The sequence below is a fragment of the Hypanus sabinus genome, chromosome 7, assembly GCF_030144855.1.
Source record: "Hypanus sabinus isolate sHypSab1 chromosome 7, sHypSab1.hap1, whole genome shotgun sequence".
NCBI lineage: Eukaryota > Metazoa > Chordata > Chondrichthyes > Myliobatiformes > Dasyatidae > Hypanus > Hypanus sabinus.
In genome coordinates, this window is record NC_082712.1 from 160,175,828 (window position 1) to 160,200,581 (window position 24,754).

Sequence of the window (24,754 nt, forward strand, 5' to 3'; positions counted from 1 at the left end):
GGGGGGGGGGGGTGACCGGCAGGTGAGAAGAGGTAAGAGGCCACAGTGGGGAACAGAAGAAAAGGGGAAGGGGAGGGGGGGAGGGATTTTCTTTACTGGAAGAAGAAAACAATATTCATGCCATCAGGTTGGAGACTATCCTGAGAGAAAATAAGGTGTTGCTCCTCCACCCTGAGGGTGGCCTCATCATGTCATGAGAGGAGACCAAGGAACATGCATTAATGCCTCCACCGGAACTGGAAGACAAGCCAGCAGCTTTAGTGAACAGGAAGGTCTTTCAGAGTTGCATCATACAGTAATATAAATAAATCTCTGGTCAACCTTTCAAAAGTTATAATATGTTAGTGGGGAACTTCTAAGATGTTCAGTGGCAAACATTATCAGCAGATAAAATACTCTGATTCCCTTTTCTGGGGGAGCAAACATTTTCCTCACAATCCATCCACCTAATGTTTTTGAACTTAAAAACTGGAGCTCATAAATTTCTCCATGTCTTAACTATTGACCCAAATGCATTAACATCTTCAGTCTTCATCAGACCAGTTCCAATGCTCAAGTGCTTCTCTTGTGTCAGTTCTCAAGGTGGCATCAGAAAGATAAACAGTTTATTTTCTTTGCTCTATGCTACAACAGATTATCCTGAGATTAAGACTCTGGAGTCTTTTTAAAATAAATAAATAACTGTAACATAATTTTCTGCTCTTTAAAATCTGTCAACCAATTAAATGCTATAAAGGGAAATTAAAGTAGATTACTTCCATTTTGTAAATAAGCTTTTATGTTGATAGATAAATTCAGAAAAAAAGATCAAACATCAGAAAATCTGCAGATGTCGAAACTCCTATCAACACAAAGAAAATACTGGAAGAACTCAACAGGACAGGCAGCATCTATAGAAAAGGGTGAACAGTCGATGCATTGGGCCGAAACCCTTCATCAGGACTGGAAAAGAATGAGAAGTCAGTGTAAGAAGGTTGGAGCAGAGTACAAGGTAATAGGTGATAGGTGAAACCCCTATCTGTGTGTCAGAAATAAATACGTTTGTATATTTAGATTGGGTTCATTATTAAAATATTAAAACACCTTCGTTTAAAAGGCTGCACATTTTTCTGTGGATATTCATGCAATTTTCATATGTAAAACAAGATTTTAAAGAAAATATTTGAATGTGTAGTTAATAAACAATGTAAAATAGGACAGTTGGACATAATGATGATAGAAAATAGTTACATTCCCATTATCTTGGCCTGAGTTCATCTGAAACAGATGAGAAATAAACACAGGCTGTTGGAGATTTAAAAGTGCAGCATGAAAGAAATTTTAGCAGTCTTCGAATCACTTAGAGGACCATAATTTAAGAAGCCAAATTGTACTTAATGTGGTTCTCATAGAATGCAAATTAGCAATAATCAGAGACCAGAACCAACATCCTTAATATCAGAGTTGAAGGAGATCTACAATACATCAAAAACATTCTATACTGTCATTATCCCTTTTATAGAATGCAATTACAGTTACATTGTGGGGCTATTACCAATCTTTTCTGAAGTGCACACATTTGACATTTATGTATTTCATTTTAATGTACTTGTAAAAGTAACACTGGTTGAATCTTTTCCCGTACAATTCCATTCCCTAGAACTACAGTATGTGACATGTACACAACTGGTGACTGATGTTGAATGCCAGGCTTACATTCCTCCAACACTGACAGTCTTCAATTTCAGTAGGGTAAAAGTCTTTTCAAATATACTGTACATGCTGTCATGATAAGCAATCTCCATGTTATGGAGAACAAAAGCTCTTTGTCAATGTTTCAAAATTAAGTTTCCTATGGAAACCTTAAAAATCACTTTTAGTGGTTCTTTTACTAATGAAAAGTTAGTTAACAACATAGACCAGAAGGGAAAAGACTGATTCCGAGATTATCTTGAATAGTGTAATAATGTTAGTGGGCATGGTTTTTAGCACTGACACTCAGGTTGAGAGGGCATCACATGATCGTCAGCTCGCCCCAGAATTCCTGGTGGCCAGTGCTATTTATTGTTCTTGCTTTAAAATGCATTTGTGGGATTATGGTGAGATGTTGAAGTCCACTTGTTGTTACATTTTTGCTTGGGTTATACAGTTGTTCACTTGTCAGTTTGTGGGTCACACTGACTGTAACCATGTAATAATCACCTCAACCATCTGTATGTGACTGAGTGGCTTCTCACCAAGCAATGGCAGCCTGTCCATTATTGTGATTGTCGCAATAAAGTTCGCTGTTGAGATAAAGGAGCTCTTTACATCTGCCATCGTGGACATGGACCGAATGCTTGCCACAATATTACAGAGAGGAAAAAATAAATATGAATCCAAACAACTTTCCTGGATTATACATTGTCTAAAGTGGAAGAAAATTCAGAAAATCAGGATTCATTAAAGGTTAACTTGTAGGTTGAGTAGTGGTGAGTGTTATATTTTCTAACTCCAGAAACTAATTGTAAGAAAAAACATGGGAATCCGGGAAAGTGTATGTACTTACTTTTAGTCTTTAGTGAAGTGTATACATATGATGTGGTGGTGTAATGACATATTCCATTCACATACTTCTTCATTTAACCCGTCATGATTTGTATAAACAAACAATGTTTAATAAAACAATATAATTACAGTATTATTCAAACATTACTGAAATATTAAACACACCAGACACCTACCTGCACAGTTATAAACTTTAACTCAATATTATTAGAATGCATCTCAACTTAGATATATAATGTATTGCACTCTCTCTATACATACATAACATACTATATAATGCAACTTCTATAAATGTATCCACAGCATAGTAAATTTTAAATTGTCCCATTCAAGCCTAAAGATTTAATCACTGTGGAGGATTGTTACTCTCGTGGAATAACGTCTTTCCTGACAAGGGGATCACTTTGCTTGGCAGGTGAGAATTGTGGCTGTGAAATAATTTCAGGTTCTGCAGCCTCCTTTGTGGTGGTCATAAGAGTTTACTCTGGGACTGCAGGGAGTGGTTCTGACAGCTCTGACACCTTTCTTCTGGGCTTGCTGGCATCCTGAACTGCGCATGGCAAACTGCTCGATCTGCTGATCTATCTCAGGCCACCCAGGCAAAGCTTTGAATCAAAGCTATCATTTTGAAAACACATATATGATCAGCATATTGCTCCTCCAACTCTTCAGCTCTCAGCTTGAATGATACAACGACTTTCAATCCCACATAAGATAACCCCCATCAATGGCAAGTTCATTCCACCGCTGGTAAGAATTGGGGAACTGCACATTCCGGTCATTTTGGGTGGGCATCTAGACCTGAGAGGGTGTGAGGTCTTCTTCTGGGTTCCTATAATAGGGACACTTTCAATTTGCATTAAGGAGATAATGTCAAGGCGCGTGTCCTCTTTTGTATATTTTTCTGATTTTTCCTTTACCAAGGTTAAATGGGAAAATCCATCAACACTTCTATGATTAGTTATCCTCTTGAATTCAATTTTGCATTGTGTCCCCCAAGAAACAGAGCCCATCTCTGAACTCATGCTGCTGCTCTTAGTGGATTGGAAATGGACATAAGTGGCTGATGATCAGTAATGAGGGTAAACTCTCTCCCACAAGTACTTGTTGAAACAGTTTAAACCCCAAGCCTCAAGGCCTCTCTGTCAATCTGTAAGTACTTTTTTCTCTGTAGCGGTAAGGGAACATGATGCAAATGGTGTTCACTTCAATCACTCATCACATGTGACATGACAGCACCTATACCATAAGGTGAGACATCGCCAGCAAGCTTCATTGGACAGTGTGGATCATAAAGTGTCAGTACAGTGTCTGACATCACCATTTCCTTTACCTTTTGACAGCCATCTCACACTACTTTGTTCATTGCCATTTCTTCCCAATCTGTAATAATGTGTTCAAGAGGTGGAGCACAATAGCCAGATTTGGCAGGAACCTATTATAGTAGTTGACAAATCCTAAAAATTACCATAACTCTGACATGCACTTTGGCCTTGGGGCTTCCACCACAGCTTGAATTTTCTCAGCACACCTATGAAATCCTTATGCGTCAATCATATGATCACAGTAAGTGATGCTTGGTTTAAAGAATTTACACTTGTTGCATCGTCCGCTGAACCCTTAATCTTCTAATCTTTTTAACAGTGTCTTGAGGTTCTGGCAATGTCCCTTGTCATCTCGCCATATACAATGATGTCATTCAGGTAACACTGAGTGTCTTGCAGACCTGGTCCATAGCTTTCTGCCAGAGTGCAGGTGCAACTCCAGAAGTGATAAAGCCCTTTGTGAGTGTTTACGGTGAGAGACCCACTTTGAACTTTTCTTCCATCTCTGTCTGTGGGTAGGCCTCATTTAAGTCCATGTTCCTTAAGAGTTTCTCTCCAGAAAGGTTTGTAAAGATATCCTCTAACCTGGACAGAGGGTATTGATCTACTTTCAGTACTGGGTTCATCATGACCATAAAGTCACCACAGATCCTGAAGACCCATTCTTCTTGGCTACAGACCACTGATGTTGCCTGTGGGCTCTGCTCAGTCATGGAAAAAATACTTCAGTCTCCATGTGGTCTAGTTCACTGGCTCACTGGTTATTTTATCACCGATGGTATAAAGAACTGGACAGGCTTTGTCAAACTTGGCTGTGACATTTTTACGTAACACTGTTTTCCCCTTGATATGTTTGAGTTTTCCAATGCCATCCTTGAACACTGCTGTGGCATCATCTTTCTTAATTCACTTTCAGTTGATCTGTTGCGGTAGATGTGGCATGCAAATGGTGGATGAATCCCCAATCAAGTTGTAGTTGTCTCAGCCAAATACAGCCCCATAATACCGGCCTCTTGTTTTTAACATAGACTCATCCAATGTGGTTTGTTGAGTGTTTTGTTTCACTGTTACCAATGTCATTTGTATGGGAGTTATCTTTTCTGTGGAATAAATTCTGAGTTGGATATCTGAAGGCTTTAGTTCAGTATCTTTGAAGTGCTAATCAAACTCATTTTATGTAATAACTAAAACAGCTGAGCCAGTGTCCAATTCCATTTTAATTAATTTGCCATCCACTTCTGGTGTCATCAATATTGCTTATCTCTTGTTAGTTTTCACATTGTAAATCTAAAGGTTATTCAGTCCTTCATTGCTTTCATCGTGATCAGATTTTGCTTCAGTAGCATGTTGATAAGTGCTCTTATTGAAACTTCAACTTGACCTTTTATCTTTTTCGCTTGTCTGTGTAGTCCATTTATTGGTCTGCTCAACATCTGTTTTGAATGTGTTTATTTTGTGGCATTCTCTGTAAGTTTCGCCTTGCATTGGTCTGAGGTATGTAAGCCCTTGCCATAATGAAAACACAATTTGTCCAGCCAGGCAAATTTTCATTAAGATGTTGCAATTTTGTTCACACTCACCTTCATTGCTAACTGCAACTCACTTGTGTCTCTGTCTGTTGTTTCTATTGATACTGAAATTTCAACTGCTCTTTTAAATGTGAGTTGTGTTTCAGCTAGGATCCATTTTTGAAGGCTTTCTTGTAGGATTCCACAAACTAAACAATCTCTCAGTGCATCAATAAGTCCATCACTGAACAGACAATGCTTGGGCAATCTCTTCAATTCAGCCATGTATGTCCTTCCTTTTGATTCTGTTTATGAAACCTAAATTGTACTACATTCAACAGTGGTTTTGGTTCTGAATGTACATGTTATACATTCATGATATCAGCAAAGTTCATTCTAGCTGGTTTGATTGGAGTAGTTAAACTTCTAAGTAAACTGCTTTTCCACCTACTGCATTCAACTAAACTGAAACTCATTTTTCATAGGTTATTTAATTTGCTTCACGATACTGCTCAAGTTGTTCAGTACATATCACCCAGTTATCTGCTGTGCAATCAAATACGTCCATCTTTCCAATATAGCCAGGAATTTCTGCTTTTATTATTTTTGATTATCACCAAAAAGATCTCACTATTTATGAACCTGTGATTTTTCCCTTTTCTGCCTTTTTTAACTCAAACCATCTTTCTCCTCTTGTGAAGAAATACATTGTTATGCTGTTTTTTTTAAACTCAAACAGCTCTCCTTCTCTCCTTCCACAAGGAAAAAAGTGCTGTGCTTCAACATGTACATAGTCTTTTCGAGTTTATTTAAAACTTACTCTTCACCACTGTTATGTTTTAGCTCCAGAACTTAATCTTAAGTAAAACACAGGAGCTGGCACACGCATGTGTGCTTTGTTTAATTCTTTAGTAAATCACGCACAAATGACATTCACATACTTTTACATCTAACCCTTAATGAATTGTGAATATAAACCAACAAAGCTTAATCAAGCAATATACTTACAATATTACTCAAATATGAATGAAATATTAAATACACTACAGCAAGGAAGGCAAATGAAATATTGGCATTCATTTAGAGGGCTGGAATATAAGAACAAGGATGTGATGCTGAGGATTCATAAGGAAATGGTCAGACTGCACTTGAAGTATTGTGAGCAGTTTTGAGCACTTTATCTCAGAAAAAATGCTGTGGAAAGAGTCCAGAAGAGGTTCATGAGAATATTTCCAGGAATGAAAGGGTTAACATGACATCCTTTGGATGGGTCTGGGCCTGTACTCACTGGAGTTTAAAAGAATGAGGGTGGGAATCTTGTAGCCACCCACTGAATATCGAAAGGCCTAGATAGAGTGGATGTGGAGAGAATGTTTTCTATAGTGGGTGAGTCTGGGGCCAGAGGGCACAACCTCAGAATAGAAGGACGTCCCTTTTAAACAGAGATGGGAGGAATTTCTTTTGCTCAGAGGGTAATGAATCTGTGAAATTCATTGCCACAGATGAACCTGGAGGCCAAATCTTTGGGTATATTTAAAGTTGAGGCTGATACATTCTTGATTGTCAGGGAGAAGGCAGAAGAATGAGATTGAGAGGGAAAATAAATCAGTCATGATGGCACGGTGGAGCAGCATCGTTAATTTTTAAATAGCCCATTTTGAAGAAAAATCAGAATAAAATTAACTTGCAGCAGTCAGTGATGCCTGATGGTGATTTCTAAGTGGACCTCATTCTGTGCTGAGTAAATATACACAGCATTGTTTTCCCAGTAAACCACTTTTGGCTGAATTACTCAGAGTAATTTAGAAGATATGCTGCTTTCAGAAAAATATATTATCATGAAAATAATTTATTTTATTTAAAATCTGTGGATTTAAAGATTGTCCTGGCCTAAAAACAGTGTAAAACTAAAATTATTAGCAGGATTAGTGTAGTTTAAAGGGGTGGGTCACCATCATCTTATCAAGAGCAATCAGGAATGGAGAAATGAGAGATGGAAGAGAAAAATCATAAAGCAAAAAATAAACTTTGCAAATGCCAGGAATTGGAATGATAAATAGAAATGCCAACCTGTGGGAGAGAAAGAGAGTATCTGGGTTAATGACCGCCTTCTGTTTTTTTTTGTGTATAAGCACATCCTAATCTGCTGAGTAGTTCTTGAGTAGTTTCTGTTTTTTAGTTTTAAAATGTTGCATATTTGCTGGCCAGAGACATCCAAAATTTGTGGATAATTAAAAAATAAATTGTTTAGACTTTAATTTAACATGCAATAAGTGATGCTCATTAATATGCTATTTTAAGTTGTCAAATGGAAAAGTCATGTTTTCTAGCTGACTAGTGGGTTAGAAGAGAGTGTGCATGTATGTGGAGATGGAGGAGAAAGGAGGGGAGAGGAGATGGAGGAGCGGAGGGGAGTAGGGAGGAGAGAGGGGAGGGGAGAGAGGAAGGGAGCAGGGAAGGAGGAGAGGAGGGAGGAAGGAGAGAACAAAGAGACGTGAGGGCAGACAGAGGAGAACAGAGGCGGAGAGAGGAGAGAGGTGAGGGGAGTGGGAAAGGAGAAGAGGAGAGGAGAGTGTAGAGAAGAAGAAGAGGAAAGCTTTTTCCATTGAGAGTAGGGGGGATTCAAACTAGAGGACATGAGTTGAGAGTTAGTGGGCAAAAGTTTAAGGGTAACACGAGGGGGAATTTCTTTACTCAGAAAGTGGTAGCTGCATGGAACGAATTTCCAGTAGAAGTGGTAGAGGCCGGTTTGATATTGTCATTTAAAGCAAAATTGGATAGGTATATGGACAGGAAAGGAATGGAGGGTTATGGGCTGAGTGCGGGCCATGGGATTAGGTGAGAGTAAGCATTCGGCATGGACTAGAAGGGCTGAGATGGCCTGTTTCCGTGCTGTAATTGTTATATGGTTATAAGAAGAAAAGAGGAGAGAGGATGGAGGGGAAAGCAGTGAGATTGTTTGTGTATATATATCAAGGAAGGGAGAGAGGTAGGAGAAACATCAGAGTTTGTATTATTTAAATACTGTATAGTCATTTATATACGTTACTTAAAGGATTGTGAAAAAAGCCAGATCCAGTTAAATGTTCTTACCTATGCCTAAGCATGATGTTAAATTGAAGGACATTAAAGTGAGTCAACAGCTTAATTTAAAATTAAGCTTGAAGATAATTTGTAGTGTTTATAAAGCTCTGAAGCATGCCAACACACCTAAATACTGACATGGCTGTGAAGAGTAGCAATTCTGAAACTAAATATGTATATTTATAAAGCTCTCTTTATTAATTCTGATCTTCTTTGTGTACCAGATCACACTAATAGAAATAATCATTAATTATTTACAGGCTAAGTATTCAAAGAATGCATTAATTATTTGATAATTATTATTTAATAAGCTGTGGATTAGAAACTTCCATTCAATATTTACAGTTGCTTTAATGGAATGATATGGACATCATTAAAAAGACTTTATAAGACTGTAAGAAATGCAAGTGAGAGTTGGCTACTCAGCACTATACAATAGGCTTTTGTTGGAGTGAAGGATTTGGCTGGCTGGATGAGGGATGCTGGCAAGCCTGACTGATGAGGGACGTAAAGACTCCAGTCAGCAAAAAAGAAGGAAGTATATTTCAGGTATAGGCAGCTGGGAATAAGCAAGTTCCTTGAGGGGCAAGAGTGGTGAGGAGCACATGTAAGAAGGAAACTCTGAGGGCAAAATGCAGACATTAAGCAACACCTGTAGACAAGGTAAAGCTGAATTCTATAATAGTCCATAACAATATTAAGAGTAAAAGAGTTTGGCAATCTGGAGCTAGGCAATATCTGAAACGAGTGCTTCTCATCTGTATTTAACACGACCGACATGGAAGCTGGTGAGCTCAAAGAAGAGAATCAGAGTCAAGTTTAACATCACTGACATATATCATGATAGTTGTGGCAGCAGTGCAATGCAATACATGATAATAGAGAGAAAAAACCCTCATGTTTCCCTTACATTTCTCAACTTCCACCCTTAACCTATGACCTCTAGGTGAAGCCCCACCCAATTTCAATGGAAAAAGTCTGCTGGCATTTACCCTATCTGTACCCCTCATAATATGCACACCTCTATTAAATCTCCTCTTAATCTTTGACATTCTAAACAATACAGTTCTAACCTGTTCAATCTTTTCTTATAACTCAGGTCCTCCAGACCTGTCGACATCCTTGTAAATTTTCAGTTCACTCTTTCAAATTTGTTTACATCTTTCCTGTAGGTAGGTGACCAACACTGCACGCAGTACTCCAAATTAGGCGTCACCAATGTCTTATACAACTTCAACATAACATCCCATCTTATGTACTCAATACATTAATTTTTGTGCCAAAAGTTTTCTTTGCGACCCTATCTGCCTCTGATACCACTTTCATCCAATTATTTACCTGTATTCCAAGATCCCTTTGTTCTTCCCCTCTCCTCAGTTCCCTACTGTTCAGTGGGTAAGGCTTACCTTGATTGGTCCTACCAAAGTGTAAAACTTTGCACTTGTCTGAGTTAAATTTTATCTGCCATTTTTTAGCCCATTTTTCCAGCTGATGCAGCTGCTTTTGTAAGCCATGATAGGCCTTCCTCACTGTCCACTAGACCTTTAATTTTGATGTCATTTGCAAATTCAGAGGTTCTGTTGTTTTAGATGTGACAGAGTGGGAGGGGTAATTAAAGGAGTAGGGGTGGCATTTATCAATCAGGGAAAACGTTACGGCAGTGCTCTGTCGGCACAGACTGAAGAACTTGACTAGTAAGCCGTTATGGGTGGAACTGAGAAATAAGAAAGTTATGACTATGTTAATGGGGCTATATTACAGACCATCAACAATCCTAGGGATTTAGAGGAACAAATTTGTAAGCAGATTGCAGACTGTCACAAGAAAAAGAAAGTTGTTACAATAGGTGATTTTAACTTTCCACATATTGATTGGGAATCCCATACTGTAAAAGGACTAGATTAGATCAGATGACCACAATGCCATTAGTTTCAAAGCTGTCAGATCCTGCTCCTCCTGCAACCATGTCTCTGTAATGGATACAACATCATAATTCCAGGTGTTGATCCAGGCCCTGAGCTCATCTGCCTTTCCTATGATATTTCTTGCATTGAAATATATGTCTCTCAAGACACTAGTCGCACCATGCTCAACCCTTTGATTCCTGAATTTGTCTGAGGTCTTACCACCATCTGCCTCCACAACCTCTCCACTAACTGTCTGGCACTCTGGATCACATTCCCCTGCAATTCTAGTTTAACTATATATATAATGGTTAACTTAAATAAGTAGTGCAAAATAAAACAAAAAAATAAAAGGAGTGAAGTAATGTTCATGGATTCAGTGTCCATTTAGAAATCAGATAGCTGAGGGGAATAAGCTGTTCCTGAACCCTTGAGTGATTGAGTGCGTGCCTTTAGGCTTCTGTACCTCCTTCCTGATGGTAGCAATGAGCAGGGGGCATGGCCTGTGTGATGGGGGGTCCTTAATGATGGATGCCGCCTTTTTGAGGAATTGCTCCTTGAAGGTGTCCTGAATACTATGGAGGCTAGTGCCCGTAATGGATCTGACTAAGTTTACAACTCTCTACAGCTTAGTTTGATCCTGTGCAGTAGCAGCCCCTATCCCTCACCCCCACCATATTAGATGACGATGCAGCCAGTTAGAATGCTCTCCATAATATATCTGTAGAAATTTGTGAGTACCTTTGGTGACATATCAAATTTCCTCAAATTCCTAATGAAATATAGCCACTGTCATGCTTTCTTTGTGGCTGCATCGATATATTGGGCCCAGGATAGATCCACATGGATGATGAATTCCAGAAACTTGAAATTGCTCACTCTTTCCACTTCTGGTCACTCGTCTTACACTTTCTGAAGTCTACCATCAGTTCTTTGGTCTTACTGACAACGAGTGCAAGGTTGTTGCTGTGAGACCACTCAACAAGCTAATACATATCGTTCCTGTATGCCCTCTCATCACCATCTGAGATTCTGCCAGCAATAGTTGTGTATATCAACATTAACAAGGAGTTGTTCATGGTCTTGAAGCACACAAAGGTGCATAGATCCCTTAGAGTTGACCAGATGTATCCAAGAAGTGGGAAGTAATAAAGGATACTACTGTGGTGTCAGGAAAACTGAAAGATGGCTAATGTTATGCTTTATTTAAGAAGGGCTTTAAAGATAAGCCAGGTGTCTACAGGCCAGTGAACCTTAATCAGTGACAGGAAAGCTACTGGAAGTGATTCTAAAGGAAAGATTTTATTTACATTTGGAAAGGCAAGGACTGATCTGTGACAATCAAAATGGTTTAGTTTGTGGGAGATCATGTCTCACAAATTTGGTTGAGTTTTTTTTTTGGAATTAACCAAAATGAGGGTAGGACAGTGAAATCTGGCCAAATGAAGTTTAGCAAGGCCTTTGACAAGTTGGGGGAGGTAGCAAACTAGATAGAGATTTGATTTGTGAAATATAATACAAAATAGGATTAGGGGGGGGGGGGTTACATGTCAAATTAGAGACATGTAACCAGTGGCTATGTGACAGGGATCAGAAGTGTGTCCTTTATTGTTTATCATATATATTAACAACTTGGAAGAGAATTCAGGTGGCATGATTTAGAGGTACATAAATAACATCAAATTTGGTGAAGAAGGCTATCTAAAATTACAACAGGATCTAAACCAAGTGAATGGCTGATGAAATTTAACTTGGACAATGTGACGTGGTGTATTATGTGAAGTTGTAGCAGGCCAGAAAATACAGTATATAGTGAATAGTAGGGCTTTGGGTAGTGCTATTGAACAAACAATGCTAATTGGAAATAATGTGCTGAGATAGAATGACGTCTGAAGCTTGCAGGTTGCAAAATTCAGGGCAAAAGTGAGACCATAGTGTTTTGCTTGTAGTAGGAAGATAGCCTGGAAGAGAACAAGTACATTCAGTCTGTCCAGAACATGCTAAGCAAGTACAATATGGCACCTGAAATATGAGGAGTAGAGTACTGATTAAGAGATTGAAAGTGAGGAAGAATTTTACAAATGGTTAATTCCTCTTCTATATGTGCTAAACATGCTTTAATACAATTTAAAATTGTACATAGAGCTTATATGTCTAAAGATAAGCTTGCTCGATTCTACTCTTATATTAACCCTCAATGTGATAGGTGTCATCTAGAAGTGGCTTCATTGACCCACATGTTTTGGTCATGTCCCACTTTACATAACTATTGGAAGGACATATTTGTTACCATTTCCTCAATTTGGAATATCAATTTATAACCTCATTTTATTACTGCAATTTTTGGTATACCAAATGAGGATGGTATTCAGTTTTCCCCTTCAATCAGATGAATGATTGCTTTTGTAACATTAATGGCCAGAAGGTCCATATTACAAAACTGGAAAGAAGTAAATCCTCCTACCACGTCTCAGTGGCTTTCCCAAACTATTTCATATCTAAGTTTGGAAAAAATCAGAAGCACTATTTTTGACTCATCAGTCAAATTTGAAGAAACTTGGGGACCGTTTATTCGACATTTTCATATGAATTAATCTGACCTTTTCCAGACCTTTTTACTGCTTATTTTTGTTCGGGTATGGAGTTCCGGAGTTTTTTTTGACACTATCACATACTTATAAACTGTTACTATTGCCCATGTTAGTTTAGTTTAGTGTTTTTTTTTCAATATACATTTTCTTTTACTTATTTTCAATTTTTTTTTCTTCTTTTTTGATGATTATTTTTGTTTTTTTCATATATAGTTATACAGACTTGATTGATTAATGTACTTTTTTCTGTTGATGTTTAATAGGATATTATTATCTTATTACCAATGTAATTTCGTCTATTGTATTCATAACCTATTCATTATTATGTTATGTTTTTCTTTATATATATATGAAACTCAATAAAAAGATTGAAAAAGAAAGAAAGTGAGGGAGAAGTTGAGTCTTCTAGAAGATCCCTTTGATCAAATCAGAGTGTTTGTGACAGATTTCTAGAAAATTAATCAGTTATGGAGTAGCTCCATTTGTGAAAAAGTAAACGGGGACAATAAGTAATGGTTTAAACTGTAAAGAAGAGATGACAGTAGTAATAAATGAAATAAAATGTATTTTGGAACGAACAGAGGTAAAGTAGCTTTCAAAATTGATGGCTGAAGAAAACTGGAGAAATTTAGTGTACAAAAATTGGGGTTAGAGAATGAAAGGCACCAAGCAAAACCAGAAGGAAAGGACTTGAGGTTAAGAGGAATTAACAAGACAAGGCCAATCATCCATTCATTCAGGGGTGAAGTTGTAAATTTCAAGGGAGAGAATGTGAATATTTTCCTTGTTAAATATCACGTATCTGCTCTGGATGCTTAATTAATAAATCTGTTGTGTTTATAACATGATATACACAGATTAATTTGTTGTAGTTTTGAACAAATCGGTTGATCTGGATTAAGAATGATTTAGTAAAGCCCACAGTGGTGACTTAGATGAGACTTGACTAGCAAATGAAGGCAGGTACCTTGAGTAGAATAAAACAAGAGCCTGCTCTTGACAAGAGGTCAATCCTTGTAGATTGTTAGTTATGCTGAATGTTAGTGTCTCTTTAACATACACCAGGATGTTGACTGAGGACCTTTAGAGAGACTTTAAAGCTAAGGTGAGGAAGATGAGCAATGATGTGCGTGTACAGACGTCGTTAGAGGAGTGCCAAGATGATTCAGTGGTTTTCATTGGGGGAAAAAGTCAATGATAACAGTCCAAAGGTGTGCTGGATAGTAGGTTAATTGGACATTGTAAATTGTCCGATGATTACGTTAGGGTTAATCGGGGTTGTCACGGGTTGCTGGGCAGCGTGGCTTGAAGGGCCAGAAAGGCCTATTCTGTGCTTACCTCTAAAATAAATGAAATAAAACAAAATAACCAGACAGGGAATGATGTTGAAGATGTGCTCCATACATATTGTGTTGAGAGATATTATGACAATTACACTCGTTTTTGATTTTGGACAGGATAAAAGGGTATCAGAGTTATCAGATATCAGATTGGGCCTCTGTAGTGTCAGATCACCCAGGCTGCTGACGTTACGCAGCAACAATGTGTGCTTATTTTATTTTATCAACACACACAAAATGCTGGTGGAACACAGCAGGCCAGGCAGCATCTATGAGGAGAAGCACTGGCGACGTTTCGGGCTGAAACTTCGTCCTGACGAAGGGTCTCAGCCCGAAACATCAACAGTGCTTCTCCTTATAGACGCTGCCTGGCCTGCTGTGTTCCACCAGCATTTTGCGTGTATTGTTTGAATTTCCAGCATCTGCAGATTTCCTCGTGTTTATTTTATTTTATGTTGATTTTTATTGATAGACAGAGCACGGAACAAGCCTTTCTGTCCCAATAAGCTGCACCACCCAGCAATCCACCCCAGCCTAAAAACAGGACAATTTACGATGACCAGTTAACCTACTAATCAGTATGTCTTTGGAACGTGGAAGGAAGCTGGAACACCCAGAGGAAACAAACACAGTTCTCAAAAGAACGTACAAACTCCTTATAGAGAGCGGCGTAGTTGAACTCCAAAGTCCGAAACACCACAAGCTATTGCAGCGCCATGCCTACCACTAGGTTACCATGACTTAGCCTAGCTCAGCATAGCAGAATCTTGAGAAAGCCAAGCTTCGAATCAATATGCTGCCTAAAAATAATAACAACCTCAACAGTTAGAGGACTCACAGGGAACGTTAGGAGAAGCTCTCCTACACGTTCAAAGAGAGACAGATCATGCTCTTAATCAGAAGTTCATAAGCAGATGGGTAAACCAGGTGCACTTGTAGAATCGGCAACATTTGGAAACTCTAAAGTTGATCGTAGCTAGAACTGGATAAACCTTATACAAATATATATGCCTTCCTCTGCATTAACTCTTCCACCTTAAGCTTAAATGTAGTAAGAGGAAATCACATATATGGAGAAAACTTCTTACATTGAGAGTGTTCTGATCAATCACCAATTGCAGGAAATCCAGTGATTATACTGAATAGGACTCAATTCTTTCTACCATCTGTTGGAATAGGAGGTTGTCGAGTAAATGCAGCAGCAGATGCAACTTTCTCATGAGACCTATCGGCAGGTGCGTACATACAGTTCTAATTATGAGGATAGTCTGAGTTACAGGCCGGTGTCCAACAGTTAAGACCACTAACCTCAGAAGTCTACATTTGATACAGAAACTGCTTTGGAATAAAGAATGAAGAACTGGCAGAAAATATGCATCAACCAAAACAAGACCCCTCATTACGCCTATGCTTTTGAGGAAACCACTTACATTTAATTTATTGGATGATACAAGGATATTCCAATGAGGGAAAAAATAAGTTGTTCTTTAAAAATGTACAATGTTGAAGTCTGCTGTAAGTCAGCATATAACTGTAGCACCAGAGGTCCCAACATACTAGACCTCTGTTATCCCAAAATAAGGATGCCTACTATTCCACGCCCCATCCATCTTTTTGGAAATTTGATCTCTTGGCTGTCCTTCTCCCATGTGTGTACAGTCAGCGTCTAAAGAGCACAGCTCCAGAGATATTGACAACAACGAGGTGGTCACAGGAGGCAGAGCAGTGATTGGATTGCTTTGAGTCAGTAGACAGGGCTGAGTTCAATGACTCATCTAACGATATGAATGAATACACCGAGATGTAACTGACTTTATTAAAACAGCTGTAGATAAGCATGTCTCCACAAAATAATTCTGTCTTGCCCAATCGGAAGTCCTGGATGAACCATGAGAACTGAAATCTGCTGAGAGCCAGATCAGAGGCATTTAAGTCTGGTGGCTAAGAAAGTTACAGGAAGTCCAGGTACGATCGCAGAAAAGCCATATCACGCATGAAGTGGCAATGCCGGACTAAACTTGAATCATTGAAGGATGCTGGATACTATCACTCTTATAAAGCTAAATCAGGCAACATTAGCAACTACAGGGTTTTGCTTACAGGTGATCAAAACACATAGGAACCATCACAAACTCCCACAGTCCCCACAGAGCCAACGATTTCAATCTCTGAAGCTAACATGTGAGCAGCCTTCAGGAGAGTGAACTAAGCCCTGTGCTGATCGGCTGGCCAGTGCGTTCACTGAGATCTTTGAGTTCACTGAGAACTGTGCTAGTGCGTTCACTGAGATCTTTGAGTTCACTGAGAACTGTGCTAGTGCGTTCACTGAGATCTTTGAGTTCACTGAGAACTTTGCTAGTGCATTCACTGAGATCTTTGAAGCAGGGTAGATTCCTGCTCCCGCTCAGCGGATGATAGACTTATTGGCTAGGAGAGCCACTTTACTTAAATGGAAGGATCCTAATCCTCTTACTGTCTTTTATTGGCTTTTTAAGTCTAGAGAAAATAAGAAGTTGGACATTGGATACATCCTTTAAATTTGAAGAAATCTGGCGACCTTTTATTCAATATTTACATACAATCTGATTCTCTTCCAGCTATTTTTTCAGAACCTTGGATTTTTCTCTCTTCTCTTGGTTTTTCTCTCAGGATAGACTGCCCAGTCCTTATCTTTTTGTTTAGAATAGTGTTTTTTTTCCTCTTTTCTTTTATATAAAAATTTCTAATAGTCCTTCCTTTCTTCATAAATTGCTAAGAGGAGAATTATATATTCTATATCAAATTTATACTTTGTAGATCAACACTATGTGTGATTCTGATATTGTTTATATTACTTTCTGTATTGTACTGCTATAGACATATATTCCAGAGATATTCTCTTCCTATTTATAAACTGTTATGAATGTGCCACAGCTCTGAGGGGCCGAAGGGTGCGGGGTAGCCCCCTCCTTTTTGAGAATCGCAAGATCACTAATGAGTCATTTCAGGAGACCCAGGAAATGAGAGAAAGACATGCAGAATCCACAAAGGGTTTGGAATGTGTCCGGGCCTCTGAAAGGCGGAACCATGGATACTGGCTATTGTCTCTTGGAGACGGAATTGTGTATTGAATTTTGTACGATGCATCGAAGCACCCAGGCAAAGAACCGAGGGGGAGGTTGGTGGAGGGATTGCATCATCTCAGCCTGATTGACACCTGAGACCCTGTGAGTCAGGATAAAAGAGGGTCTGTGGGAACAGCCCCTTCAGACGCACCAGAAGACACGCTAGCGATCCCCTAATAACGAAAGCCTGTGGGAAGGCCACGTGCGTCTGTTCCCATTTGCCCCGGAATCAGCGGGCCTTTACCACGGAAGAACGGTTTTTAGCTAACAATGGGGAAATCAACTCCCAACGACTCTCGAAGGATTGACATCATAAAAGGAATGGACAAGTTTTCACCTGTCTTTCTCTCCAACCAAAAAAGCTGCAGCTTGAGTGAACTAAAGTGACTTTTATATTTCCATCGGACAATACATTATCCCCTAGACAACGATAGAGCTATTACTTATTGATTATTATTATGCCCATACTTTTAGATTTAGTATTGACGACGTATATTATCTGTATGTTTGCATTGATATTATTTTTGTGTATTTTTATCAATAAATACTGTTAAAAATAGTACCATCAGACTTCAACAGACCTTGCTATCTTTGCTGGTAAGTGACCCAGTTACGGGGTACATAACAATACACACTTTAAAATCAATAAAAAGACTGAAAAAAGCAAAAAAAAAAGAAATCTTTAACCACTTGCTTCAACTGTGTTTGGTACCCACCTCCTTCAAGCAGGCTTCAATTATGACCAAGAAGAGCATGGGGACCTGCCTCAATAACTGTTGCCCGGTGGCACTTACATCTACAGTGATGGAATGTTTTGAGAGGCTGGTGATCAAATTTATCAAGTATTGCCTGAGAAATGACTTAGATCCACTTCAATTTAGCTACTGGAGCAACAGGTCCACAGCAGATGTCATCTCATTGGCTTTTTATCAACCCTGTGTTACAAATCCCGTAACTGGAGAACTTACCAGCAAAGATAGAGAGGTCCGTTGAAGTCTGATGTCACTATTTTCAAACGTTTTTATTGATAAAGGGACACAAAAGTAGGGTTAATACAAACATTCAGATAGTGCACATCGTCTACACTCAATCTAAAGCGCGGGTATAGTAATAATCATCATTAAGAAGTGAGCTCTGCTGGTGTCTAGGGGTCAATAGATTGTCCGTTGGAAATATAAAAGTCACTCAGAAAGTCTGCAGGCCTCAGCCCTTTGAAAATCGCTGGGTTTTCCGTGGGGCGACCGAGAGAGAGAGATTGGGGGAGAAGAGAAAGAACTTGCCGAGTCTCGATGAATCTTCCATGAAATCGGGGGAGCGTTGGTTTCCTCTCCCCGATGTTAGTTAAAAGCGGTTTTCTGTGATTCCAGCCACAGATTCCAATCCTGGAATCTAACGCACGTGGCTTCCTTCAGAATGGCTTCCCGCTGCTGTGGGACCACTCTCTCGTGTCTTCTTGGTGCGTCTGAGGGGCTGTCCCCCTGAGACTCTCCTTTATACTTCCTCACGGGGTCGCAGGTGTCAATCAGGTTGGGATGATGCAATCTCTCTCTCAACCAGCCCACCTTGCCCGAGGGCTTTTTACGTGGTCTCCATGAGACAATAGTCGCTGTCATCTTATTCTGTATCCCAGGTGGGACGTGCAATTTGGCACGTTTCTCTCTCTCTCTCACTTCCTGGGTTTACTGACCCCCCCCCCCCCCCAACGGGTGCTCTTGCGATTCTCACAAAGGAGGGGGCTGGGATCATAACACCTCCCCTCTTAAAACGTTTTTACCAGCGGTTAAAACGGAGTGGTACACAGTCTTACAGGAGTTTTGAATCTAACACAATACACAAGTTTTTCTTTTCACAGAGTACTACCGTTATACATTCATCAGTATCTAAATAGTTAACGATTACAGTGTCCCTTTCTTTAATATCTTACATTGCGAACCGTACATCAGACTCCAATTCAATAACCACCTATTTATTTTTTTTCTCCTAAACAAAACTAAGGAGGTGTGACCCCAGCTTAGGGGCATTTACAAAAGTTTACGCGAATACTAATCGTTTCAGTCGTTTAACTTAACAGGTCTCCAAAGAGCTGTCTTTATTATTCACAGGCTTTGGCGCAAACCCGTTCAACCTGCTTGGCTGTCTAACAATGGCATCCCCATTAACCGTCGCCTCTTTTTTGGCGGTTCCCCCCCCCCCCCTTGGGGAACTTGAGTAGTTTTGCGTGGTGAACTCCCACCCGCCCCGTTCATCGGGGTTATTTTAGCAACATCATGCCCCAGACTTAGACCATCTCCACCCAATTCTGTGACTTCACCCAGGTGGCTGGCCCTTTTATCAGTCCCCTTCAGGCTATTGGTGTTTGATTGAACTCTTCGCTCAAGTAGCCTGTCGAAGGCAGCCTTTTCACACCCCATCCTGGCATAACAATAGAGTTGGGGGCCCCGCTATTCCCCAGCTCACTCTGTGAGTGATCTGCCAGGTTTAAGATTTCTTCCTTCGATTTGGAAACTACAGACTTTTCGTTTCCTTCGCTAACAGTCCTCACCCCCCCATTCTTAAATTCGGCGTTAACTTTGAACCCACCTTCGAGTACAAACACCGGGGAACTCACACTTCCCCCAGTTACCAAGGTTAACCCTTTTCCCACTGAACCGAGTCCATCTGACCCACAAGGACAGCCGCCCCGTTCCACTGAATCAGATACCTCAGACTTCTTCTGAGCTCCGTTACCAGGTTCAGCACCTCGTGCATCCCCATCTCGGACACACTCAAACGGGACATTGGCCTCTTCCAGGCTTTCAACACCCGTACCTTGTTCACATTCTAACTTCCTCCGATCCTCCCAGTTACTCTCTGGGCAGCTCCCACCCGGGGAAGGCGCAACCCTGCGAGCTGAAACAACCTCCTCGGCCCTTTCAGCAGACCCCTTCGAGGCAAGGGTATCCTTTCCATCTAGGACTGACCTCACCTCATTATCGGGAACACCTTTAGAACTCTCAAGTTCTTCAAACAACTCTGCCAAACCAGACAGATCATCCATGTTCAACTCTGGACCTTTTAAGAGCTTTATCTGTTTCTCATCTTTATCTCCTACCTTTAGGACCTTTCTCTTCGCTAAAGGCAGATCTATCTCCTCTCCCTTACGCCCTTTCACTTTACTACTCTTCATCTTACCACCCTCTAAACCCTCATGGCACAGGGTCAGCAAAGACGTCTCGGCCAAATCAAAACTGGCCAGATTTAAACTGCTCTCGTTCACAGCTCTCTCTCTCAACAGGCTGCGAGTGACCGCGCCGGCGAGATGGTCCTTGGGCGCAAGGGACGGGGCCACCACACTCTCCGGTCGCCAGGTTGGCAGCATGGCTGACCAAACCTTACCCCCTGCTAAGTCGTTTCCCAGCAGGATGTCCACGTCAGCTCTCGGGAATTCTGAGGGCACCCCTATTTCAACTGATCCATACACCAGCTCACAATCTAGAATGACCTTATATAAGGGCACCATTTCTATCCGTTTATTTGTTCCTTCCACCTTTACCATGCCCGTTTCTCGACCAAATTCTAGTACCTTACGGCTAACCAGGGATAGTTCAGCGCCCGTACGGGAACTGGTGTGTCTCCCTCCGTCACAGACACGGTTCCGTGCGACAGACAACTCCCAGAGCCTTCTCGTACTCTGTCTACCCTCAGCTCTCTGGTTGATTTACTGATTACCACGGCACACCTGATAGGGATTGCGGCTTTCCCTCTTCCTAGCTCCTTCCTCGGAGCAAAGCATCGAGATGCAATGTGCCCCTCCTTTCCACAATTAAAACAGGTCAAACCCAGAACCCTCTGGCGGTCTTGCCTTTCCCTCTCTCTCTCTCTCTCAGCCACTTCCAGCTCTTTTAACTTAATTTCACGTTCCAACTTCAATTTCTCCACCTCTAATTGAACCGTCCCACTTGATGGTACCTCTTCAGGGATATCTCCCAATACCTCAGCTTCAAACACCTTCTTCCCAATGTAATACTGAGTTATGGCCCTTCTTACCTCCCGCTTTTTCATGGACGACCTCACTTCTGTGAGGTTCAACCCCTTCGCTAAATTTAACAAGTCTGATTTTGTGGCCCCCTTTGGTGCCCCCACCGTCAGGTTTTCCATAAATTCACCCACGTCCATCTTTGCTGGTTTCCCGTCTGGCTACCCGTGTAACCAGATTCAAGTTTTTGATTTACAAGCCCGATTCACTGGCCTCCCAATTTGGTGTCAAATCCCGGACGAGCCCCCAACTGTTACAAATCCCGTAACTGGAGAACTTACCAGCAAAGATAGAGAGGTCCGTTGAAGTCTGATGTCACTATTTTCAAATGTTTTTATTGATAAAGGGACACAAAAGTAGGGTTAATACAAACATTCAGATAGTGCACATCGTCTACACTCAATCTAAAGCGCGGGTATAGTAATAATCATCATTAAGAAGTGAGCTCTGCTGGTGTCTAGGGGTTAATAGATTGTCCATTGGAAATATAAAAGTCACTCAGAAAGTCTGCAGGCCTCAGCCCTTTGAAAATCGCTGGGTTTTCCGTGGGGCGACCGAGAGAGAGAGATTGGGGGAGAAGAGAAAGAACTTGCTGAGTCTCGATGAATCTTACGTGAAATCGGGGGAGCGTTGGTTCCCTCTTCCTGATGTTAGTTAAAAGCGGTTTTCTGTGATTCCAGCCACAGATTCCAATCCCGGAATCTAATGCACGTGGCTTCCTTCAGAATGGCTTCCCGCTGCTGCGGGATCATTCTCCCGTGTCTTCTTGGTGCGTCTGAGGGGGCTGTCCCCCTGAGACTCTCCTTTATACTCCCTCACGGGGTCGCAGGTGTCAATCAGGTTGGGATGATGCAATCTCTCTCTCAATCAGCCCACCTTGCCCGAGGGCTTTTCACGTGGGGCTCAACGGGTGCTCTTGCGATTCTCACAAAGGAGGGGGCTGGGATCATAACACCTGAAACATCTAGATAGCAAGGATGTAAACATCAGAATGCTCCTTATTGACCACAATACTGCATTCAATACTGTAATCCCCTCAAAACTAATCAATAAGCTCCAAGACATTGGCCTCAGTACCTTCTTCTGCAATTGGATAAGGATTTCCTCACTGGTTGACCCCAGTTGGTTTGGATTGGGGAAAACATCTCCTCCATGATCTCCATCAGCATAGGTGCACCACAAAGCTGTGTACTTAGCCCCTTCCTCTACTTACTTTACACTTTTGACTGTTTGGTTCTAATGACGTATTCAAGTTTGCTGATGACATCACTGTCGTAGGCCAAATTTTAAAAATCCGGTTGAGTGGTGTCATAACAACTTCTTCCTCAATGGCAACAAGACTAAGGAGCTGTTTATAGACTTTAGGAAAAAGAAACCAGAGGTCTAACAGCCAGTCTTCATAAGAGGATCAGAGGTGGAGAGTTTTAGCAACTTTGGATTCCTAGGTGTTATTATTTCAGAGAATCTGTCCTGGGCCTAGCACTTAAGTACAATTATGAAGAAAGTAGAGCAGCACCTCTTTGGGAACTTCCTTGGGAGTTTGTGGAGATTTGGAGATTTCTAAAACTTTGACAAACTTCTATAGATGTGTAGTGGAGAGTATATTGACTGGCTGTATCACAACCATTGAGCACATCTACATGAAATGGTGTTGCAGGAAAGCAGCATTCATCATCAGAGACTCCACCACCCAGGACATGCTCTCTTCTCACTGCTGCCATCATGAAGAAGGTTTAAGATCTTCAGGTCTCACACCACCAGGTTCAGGAACAGGTACTACCCCTTAACCATCAGGTTCTTGAACGAAAGGAGATAATTTCACTCAGCTTTATTTGCCCCATCATTGGCATATTCCCACAACTAATGGTCTCACTTTTAAGGACCTTTTATCTCATGGTCTCGATATTTATTGTTTATGTATTTATTATTATTGCTTTTTATGTTTGCATTTGCACAGTTTATTATCTTCTACACTAGTAGTCCCCAAACACCGGGCCGCAAAGAAATGATATGATTTGGCGATATGAAACGATATGAGTCAGCTGAACCTTTCCTCATTCCCTGTCACGCCCACTGTTGAACTTGAACGCACGTGAGGTCATTATCCATGCAAGGTCATTAGTCGCCTAAACACAGTGGTACCCTAGCACCAGGGATCACTGGTCGGCCTCGGTTAACCAGCCAATTTTTAAGTGACTTACAGTTGACTTATCACCTGTATTCCAGCCCTGATTAACACCCCCCACCCCACCGTTGGCTGGTCCGCAAGAATATTGTCAATATTAAATTGGTCTGCTGTGCAAAAAGGGTTGGTGACTCCTGTTCTACACTGATTGAATGGCCTGTTTGGGTGGTCTTTCATTGATTCTGTTATGATTATTATTCTAAAGATTTATTGAATATGCACACACAAAAATGAATCTCAGGGTTGTGTATGGTGGTATAAATGCACTTTGATGTTAAAATTTAGTTTAACTTTGAAGTCTTAGCTCTTGTTCAGATTTCCTCCTGGAAAACTCCTATGAGATTCAAACAGTGCATTTGCTAAAAGTCAATGTTAGCAACTGCAGAAAGTAGAAAACATGTTAATTTAGCAGATGGCACTTCCACTTTTTTATCTGTGACAAGCCTGAAGAGATTGGAAGTGTTTTAGTTGTGATACAGTTTGACATATTGTCCAGGAATGTATGTACAGTCAGTCCTCCTTATCCGCAAGTTCCGCATGCACAAATTCAACCAACCGCGAATCGAGAAAACCCGGAAGTGCACTTCCAGCACTTGTTGTTCGAGCATGTACAGATCTTTTTCTTGTCATTATTCCCTAAACAATGCAGTATAACAACTATTTTACATAGTATTTACATTGTATTAGGTTTTATAAGTAATCTAGTGATGATTTAAAGTATACGGGAGGATGTGCGTAGGTTACTGTAGATTGGGATCGAAAAAAATTGTAAGTTCTCTTACTATGTAAGTCGGAACAGATACATCCAGTATTATTTAGCGTCAGTTAGTCAAACGTTTTTCTTAGTATATAGTATATATTTTACCTTTCTGTGTATCTAAAACACTTAGGAACATATGTTTCAGCGCCGGGCTCGAGAACAGAAGTTCTTGAGTTCGATCCAGTGACAGACCACTCCCGAGCGCGCTCTCCATCTGTGCCTGGTTGATGTGCAGGACCAAAAACCCAAAACCCCAAAGCCCAATAATTAAACCACTGCATTGCTAAGTAATAATTGCAGCTTTCATCGGGGTAGGGCCGTTCTCACTTCATCCTTTAAAAAAGTTCCAATCGTTGACTGACTGTAGCCTAACGCTTTTCCAATTTCTGATGGCATTTCACCTTTTTCCGAT

General features: G+C 40.6%; 1 protein-coding gene across 3 annotated transcripts in view; it reads right to left on the reverse strand.

The window, feature by feature from the left end:
- luzp2 (leucine zipper protein 2) overlaps positions 1-24,754 on the reverse strand; it is a 409,997-nt gene that overhangs the window by 87,458 nt on the left and 297,785 nt on the right. The gene's annotated exons all lie outside the window — the stretch shown is intronic.